The 7,372-nt window shown below is 41.8% G+C and overlaps 1 protein-coding gene across 2 annotated transcripts in view; it reads left to right on the forward strand.

Moving 5' to 3' along the window:
• Positions 1-959: 959 nt before the first annotated feature.
• Tax1bp1 (Tax1 binding protein 1) overlaps positions 960-7,372 on the forward strand; it is a 62,305-nt gene continuing 55,892 nt past the window's right edge. For both annotated transcript variants that reach the window (XM_050155437.1, XM_050155438.1), the window contains exon 1: positions 960-1,125. The gene's annotated coding sequence lies outside the window, so the exon portion shown is untranslated. The remainder of the gene's footprint in view (positions 1,126-7,372) is intronic.

The following is a 7,372-nucleotide window of genomic DNA, read 5'->3' on the forward strand; positions in this document are numbered from 1 at the left end:
ATATATGGCATTTCCCATAGCTGTACTAAATGAAGGGTCTGGAACCTCAAAAGATCTGTTTCATTATATTATTATTAACTTTGTGGTTTTGCAACCCATTTTCCCTTATGGGTTTTGCTAGAGCAACACAGGAATAAATAGAAGACTTGGCTATCATGATGTGGAAGCGAAAATAATTTAAATTTTAATTTCTAAAATTACTTTTGACTTAGTTTACCTTTCTCTGTTGAACGTTCGGTTTGAATTGGAACTCCATGGAAGCAAGTATATTCTAGTCAAATCATCATATTCCTGTGTTGGAATATTAATCACCTTACTTCCTGAATATACTACCCACCTCATTCCTAAATACTCCTCTAAATCCCACAATGCCGAACGCAATGTACTGCTACGTCCCTTTGGAATACTTTGCTAAATAACTTTTGCTTCAACTGCCTATATCTCAACATTCTTTCCTTTTGGAGGAACAGAATGGAGTCCCCCTTAAGAACCCTACCTTCAAAGATTTCAATATATTAGAAACAAATGAATCAGCGAATATTAAGAACCTGTCTTGTGGAAGTCAATATGGATTTGGATTACATGGAAAATGAAAGAACATGAAAGCAGATTTTTTATAATTAATATTTTAATGTTTAATCTGTTATCCTTTCTTCGCTGGTGATACTGTAAATGTCATAAGTTTTATGGCAACACAGAAACATGATGATTCATTCCGTGGTTGCCTCAACCGTTCTTGGGGTTTTTTTTTAAGCAGATGTATTGGCTCAGACTGATATATTTATGACCCAGGCCGCCTCTGAGCGGTCCTTCCCGCCTCGCTGGCAAGTCAATTAATTTGTCTTAAACGGACTGTGTTGTGTGATGACTACATAACTGAGCGAAAGTCCCAGGAGACAAGCTGTCGGGGAAACCACCAGGAGCCACGCACAGCGGGCTGGTGGGTCGTGTCCTCAGGGAGCATGCGCAGAGATGGCGGCGGAAGCGAGCGTTCCTAGGGCGGAAGTGACGCGCGCCGGCTTTCGGCTTAGAGGCAGTGCAGCCGGTGTAAGCCGGGTGGCGGCCGTGTCGGCGGCTGCTGTTCTTCGGTGCGCGGCGGAGCGCGCCGGGCTGAGGCCCTGACGGGTAAGGCTTGCGGGAGGGCCGCGTGCCTGGCGGGGGACCCGGCGCTCGCGTCCCGTCTCGGCCGTGGAACCTAGGCCTGGCGAGTGTTGGGAACCGTCTCCGTGGTGACGAAGCTCTCCTTCCCAAGGACAAGTTTCTCCGGGGCCGCGATTGTGACGTGTGCCTGGGCTCGGGGTGGCGGTGGAGTGGGAAGCGCGGCGGAAGCGGGCGAGCTAAGCCGCGGCGGATCCGGGGGAGCGTCTACCGGGCAGGAGACTAGTGGAGCGCCCCGAGAGTGGCGGACACTAGGCCGCGGCGGCTTGGGGAGGACCCAGCCCTCGGCTAGCCTAGTCCGACTGTTTTGGTTTGAGTGACTTCTGGAGGAAGAGGCGGGGACTCCCTGCGCCTCCCGATTTTGTGTTTACGTGTTTTGGCCTGATCTCTGGCTTCACTTGGGCTAAGAGATTAGTTGAGTCTTACTGTTTGGAAAGCAGCCCTCCCCTTGGAGCTTGGAGAAGGCTTTAAGAAATCTTGGGCAGAATAAGTTCGTTCTTTTCCGTCCGGACTGGATTTTACGACTCCGCCCCCTCGCCCTACCCCCTGCCGAAGTTCACGGGTGTTTGGACAGGTCCGAAGGTGCTAGACAAGTTCCTGCTAGTGCTCCTCGTCCTCAAACAGTACTGTTAGAACTTAGCTGGCGTGGACGCATGTATTTCTCAACTGAGAAATATGAAGTGCAGTTTGTTCTTCAAAACTTTGTTGGAAAACGTTGTGGCATTTGACAATGAAAGATTTCTGGCTTTATAGTTAGAAATTTAGGTGGAAAAGTTTTCATCACTGCTTCCTGCCAGCAGTAAATTTTTTTTGATCAGTACACGAATAAATACTAATTAAAATTGTAGTATTCAATGCAAGAACATTTGCAAAGGATTGTTTGGATAACATTTCATTAAAGAGGACTGGTTGTGGGCTTATGAGCTTTAAGGTGCTCGCCAGGTGCCTCCATTCTGTTCTAAATGGTCAGTGTGATCTCTGTGCGTCCCTTCCAAATGTTAGGATTACAGGCAAACGGCACCACTCTGAATTTAAGTAGAGTTCTGCAGGAATGTATTTGGCTGTGCTGGAAATCACTTGCTAATCACCTTCCCCTGTCCTCGTTGTTAAATTTCAAATACAGTCCTATTGTATTACTTGTTTTCAAGCTGTTACATTAACCGCAGCCATGAGTGTGAAATGTAACCAGTGATTGTTTTCTAGGACAAAAATAACATCTTCACTTTATTAGTTGCAACTATTAGAGGATACTGTTTAGAATTTTTTTAAGACTCACTTGGTGTGTATGAGTGTTTTGCCTGCACTTATATATGTACACCGCATGTATGCCTCGTCCACAAGTCAGAACTTGTCAGATCCCGTGGAAGTATAGTGATGGATGGTTGTAAACCACCATGTGGGTGCTGGGAATCCATCCTGGGCCCTTTACCAGAGAGCAAGTGCCCTTAACTACCGAGCCATCTCTCCTCCAGCCCCTAGAATGCTGTTTTTATGTTTGATCCTATCTATACGTTTATAGTTCCTTAGAGGAATAAACCTTACCTGTAAGGTTTATTTTTACTTTATTGCGCACTGTATAGTCCTGGCTGTCCTGGAACTCTTCACATAGACCAGGCTGGCTTTGAACTCACAGGTCTGCCTGCCTCTACCTGCCTTCAGAGTGCTGATATTAGAAGTGTTTCCCACCAAACCCAGCTTTACCTATAAAGTTTATTGGATTGTTTTCTTTTGGAATGGCTGTTATTCACTCATGGCTCTAGAGTTTACATTGTTTGAAATAAGCCTTAGGAGAAATTACAGATTTCCTGTCCCCTAATACTTGTGGGCCAAGAACATAGTATTTTAGAAATGAACTTATAAAAAGTTAAATCAGATGTGATGTTTTATCACCTGGGATTCTAGCATGGGAGGTTTAGTCAGGGGAAGTGTCCTGAGCTTGAGGACAGCCTGGATGGACTACAGCACATAGAACATAGGCTTTCTCAACACAGAAAACAACTACGGTTGGGTGGCACCTGGGCAGAATATAGGGCTACTCAGCTGTGAAGGCTCTTACTGGTGATAGAGATGTTTCAGGAGTGCAAATTTAACACGGTCTCTGTGTCTGCCTCCCCGAATGTTGGCTGATAACATATTTCTGAGAATATGATATTTGACAAACGAGGCAAGAGCGCTTAAGAGTGAGTAAGGGAACTTACTGCCTACCAGGCTATTTTTATCCCCCTTCAGATGTTTCTGAACACTGGAACAAATATATGTAAGAACAAATGTGTGTGTGTGTGTAATGTTTTTGAGACAGGGCCTTGCTTTGTAGCTTTGATTGGGCCTGTAATTTACTATGTAGACCAGGCCTCCTAAAACTCAGATCTGCCTGCCTCTGTTTCCCAAGTGCTGAAGATTTTTGTAGCTGAAGATTTTTAAAAACATTGGCTGTCAACCACTATCTTAATTATGGCACTTTGCAAGGGTACAGAGTGTTCATGCAATGTGTTCTGTTGAAGGAAGTTAGACCTGGGGCTTTTTATTGCCAGTTTGCTTTTATTGACTTTATTCTTGAGATTTATGACTATACACAAAAGGACTAGCAGTGAAATTAAGAATTTTTTTGCTGTTATTTTTGTTACCCCAACTCCCAACACATTTGTTTTTTCTTCTGGAGTTTTTAAAGCAAATGCTAGAAATCAAGGCTTTTCACCTGTAATTATTGTAATAGCTAAGTGATGATTTAAAAAAAATACTTTGTCTCATAGAGTTTTTTTTTTTTTTTGAAGCTTAATCGGTAGAATAGGTGAATGCCTAAATTTAAAAAGCCAAGTCGGGATTTTTATCTATCTATCCATCCATCCATCCATCCTGAGATAGGGTTTCTCTGTGCAACAGCCCTACCTGTCCTGGTGTTAGCTCTGTAGACCAGGCTGGCCACGAACTCACAAGATTCCCCTGACTCTGCCTTCCAAGTGCTGGGCTTAAAGGTGTATAACACCACTGTCCCCACTAAAAAGCCTAGTTTTGTTTAACTAGGAGCTACTGGAAGAAACAGTACCACACAAAGCCGTCCTGTTCGGGGCTTGTAAAAGCCCAGGAGCAGTAAGTAAAGATGACATTGAAATACTTTCCTCTTTTTAATTTTAGCCATTTGCTTAGCTGAATGCCTACTAGCTCTTATTTACCTTTTCTATTGATATTAGCAAATTCTAGAAATAATAAAATTGGGTTTTAATGCAAAGATGTCATAGAGCAGGTTCTCAATCTTCCTAGCGTTGCGACGCTTTAATGCAGTTCCTCATGTTGTGGTGACCCCAACCATAAAATTATTATTATTATTATTATTATTTTTTTTTTTTTTTTGGTTTTTCGAGACAGGGTTTCTCTGTGGTTTTGGTGCCTGTCCTGGGACTAGCTCTTGTAGACCAGGCTGGTCTCGAACTCAGAGATCCGCCTGCCTCTGCCTCCCGAATGCTGGGATTAAAGGCATGCGCCACCACCGCCCGGCCCATAAAATTATTTTTGTTACTACTTCATAACTGTAATCTGGTACTGTTACAAATTGTAAATATCTGTAATATCTGGAAATATCTGTGATTTCTGATGGTCTTAGGAGACTCATGTGAAAGTGTTGGTTGACACCTAAAAGGGTCATGACCCAATATTGAGAACCCCTGTCAGGGTGTAGTTTACAGCCTGACACACATAAAGGAGTTGTGTGGTAGGAAGTGTTCATTGTAGCATTTCAGACATTGATTTCTAGACGTAGATGTCAGGCCCTTCAATTAGTGACTGGGAATTTTTTATTTACCTTTGGCCTCCCAACTTACTGCACTGTTTCTGTAGATAGGCTTTAAGAGACAAGGAGGTAGAGTCTGGCATGGTGAAGTTGCCTGACCGTCCAGCTATGCAGGGCCTGTTTGCCCTGAACAGTAGTGAGGCTCCCCTTCCAGGCATTACCACATTGTGATGCGGGGGCTTTGCATATTGCTTCACACTGGGCTATGTGCTTTTGTGACTTTGGCATTCTCAGTGAATTCCAATATTTTTAGTAGCTTTCTTGTTATTTCAGTTTCTTTCTTACCTGTGGGAAGAGTGAAGCAGACTTACTGTGTGGGAGTGAAATTTTTTTTTTCCAATTTAAAATTAATGATTCATGTTGTATTTATCCAAGCTTAACTGTGTTTTAATAAAGGTAAACAATAAACTAAAATAATAACAATAAAATGACTTTTGTAAAATATTTCCATAGCTTTAATAGCATTGATTTTATATTTCTATTCTCCTAAGGAAAAAACTCAGGGCTTCATGTATGCTAGGCAAATACTCTATCAACTTAGTACATTCCCAGATCTTTGTGTGTTAGTATGGAAGCCAGAGGTGGATGTTAAGTGTTTTCCTCTGTGGTCCTCCATCATATTTATTTTGAAGATAGTCTCTCTTTGAACCTGGAGTTTGCTCATTCAGCTTGAATGGCTGGCCAGCGAGCTCCCAGGATGTTCTTGTCTTTCTTTGTTCCCAAAGTTCTGGAGTTTACAAGTATGTATCTGGGGATACGAACTGAGGTACTGATGCTAAAGCAAGTACTTTACCCACCAAGCCGTTTCTCCAGTCTTCTTATTTTTTACTTTTTTCATTGGTAAAAGTGAGTTTGGGCTGGGTGGTGATGGCCCATGCCTTTAATCTCAGCACTCATGAGGCAGAGGCAAGAAGATCTCTGTGAGTTTGAGGCCAGCCTGGTCTGCAAAGCTAATTTCAGGATAGGCTCCAAAGCTATATAGAGAAACCATGTCTTGAGAAACTAAAAACAAACAAACAAACAAAACAAAAGCAAAATACAAATAAACAAACAAAAAAAAAGAATTTGGGGGAGGGATTATTAAAATGAGGTCTATCAACATGATCGTTTAAAAAAGTAACATAAGGACTTGCAGAAATTTAAATAAATTGAATTATCAACTTAGGATTATGCCCCCAAATTTAAATTATTTAAAGATATTCTGCATAGCTTGGTGGAAAGTAAATTGGATAGAGTAAATAGAAATTAATCTTGCCTTAAGTTTAGAAATCTGAACTGGTATCCAGTTTAGATGGTGTTTTAAAGTATGTGCCTCCCCCTCTGGCTTCTAGGTAGACTTCTTTTATAAAACCAGACAGTCCTTTTTTGTTGTTGTTGTTTTGGTTTGGTTTTTTTGGTTTTTATATACCTAAATATAACCTGCTCAGTCTGTGTAGTATCACTTTTATTTATGTTTTTAGTTACTGGCTGCATTTTTTTCATAAGTATGTGCATAGGTAAAGTAAATGACTACTAAAAGTTAAGGTAGGTTTTGTTTTTGTTTTTAAAGAAAATATTAAACAGAAGAAAAGGATAATATCCATACAGGTAGAGGAACAAGTAGGGTTGTTTTTTTTATTTCTTTGACATAGGGTTTCTCTATGTAGCCCTGGCCATCTTTGAACTCACTCTGTAGACTAGTCTGGCATCAAACTCACAGAGATCCACCTGCCTCTGCCTCTCGAGTGCTGGGATTAAAGACATGAGTTACCATCACTGGCAAGTAGGATTATTTTAAGTAACCAACTGAGAAAGTTTACATACTTACAAAGTTAAAAAACTGGTTTTTTATTTGGCTGCATAAAGAAATAAGGGTATTTAGAGAGACTGGAGTAGGAGAGTGTGTATATGTTGCATGTGTGCAGAATCACTGTGGTTTTCTTTTAAAGGCCCTTAATGGTTCTAATGTGAAACAAGGATTGAGAAGTAATGATCCAGGATATCACAATACTGGGTGAGAATGCAAGCAGAATGTTAGCACCAGGGTAATCCAAACTCTAAAGTCTGGGGAGGGGAGGGAGCTGGGAAGGCCTCAGTTATGAGGGGAACATGGCATTCAGGGATTCTGTACAGAAAGGAAGAGTTAATTCAACAATACTTAATTAAAATACTGATAATTATTTTTTAAGTTATTTATTTTTATTTTATGTGCATTGGTGTTTTGTCTACATGTATGTCTGTGTGAGTATGCTGGTTCCCCTGGAACTGGAGCTGTAAACAGTTGTAAACGGCCATCTGGGTACTAGGAATTGAACCTAGGTCCTCTGGAAGAGCCATCAGTGCTCTTAATGGTGAAGCCATCTTTCCAACCCCTAAAATACTGATACTTAACTGTTTGTCCGGCATCCTTCTCCCTTCCTCCGCCACCCCCCCCCCCCCCCCCCCCCCCCT

The sequence above is a fragment of the Alexandromys fortis genome, unplaced genomic scaffold, assembly GCF_014885135.2.
Source record: "Alexandromys fortis isolate MF-2015 unplaced genomic scaffold, M_Fortis_MF-2015_v1.1 scaffold_93, whole genome shotgun sequence".
In the NCBI taxonomy this organism is placed as follows: Eukaryota; Metazoa; Chordata; class Mammalia; order Rodentia; family Cricetidae; genus Alexandromys; species Alexandromys fortis.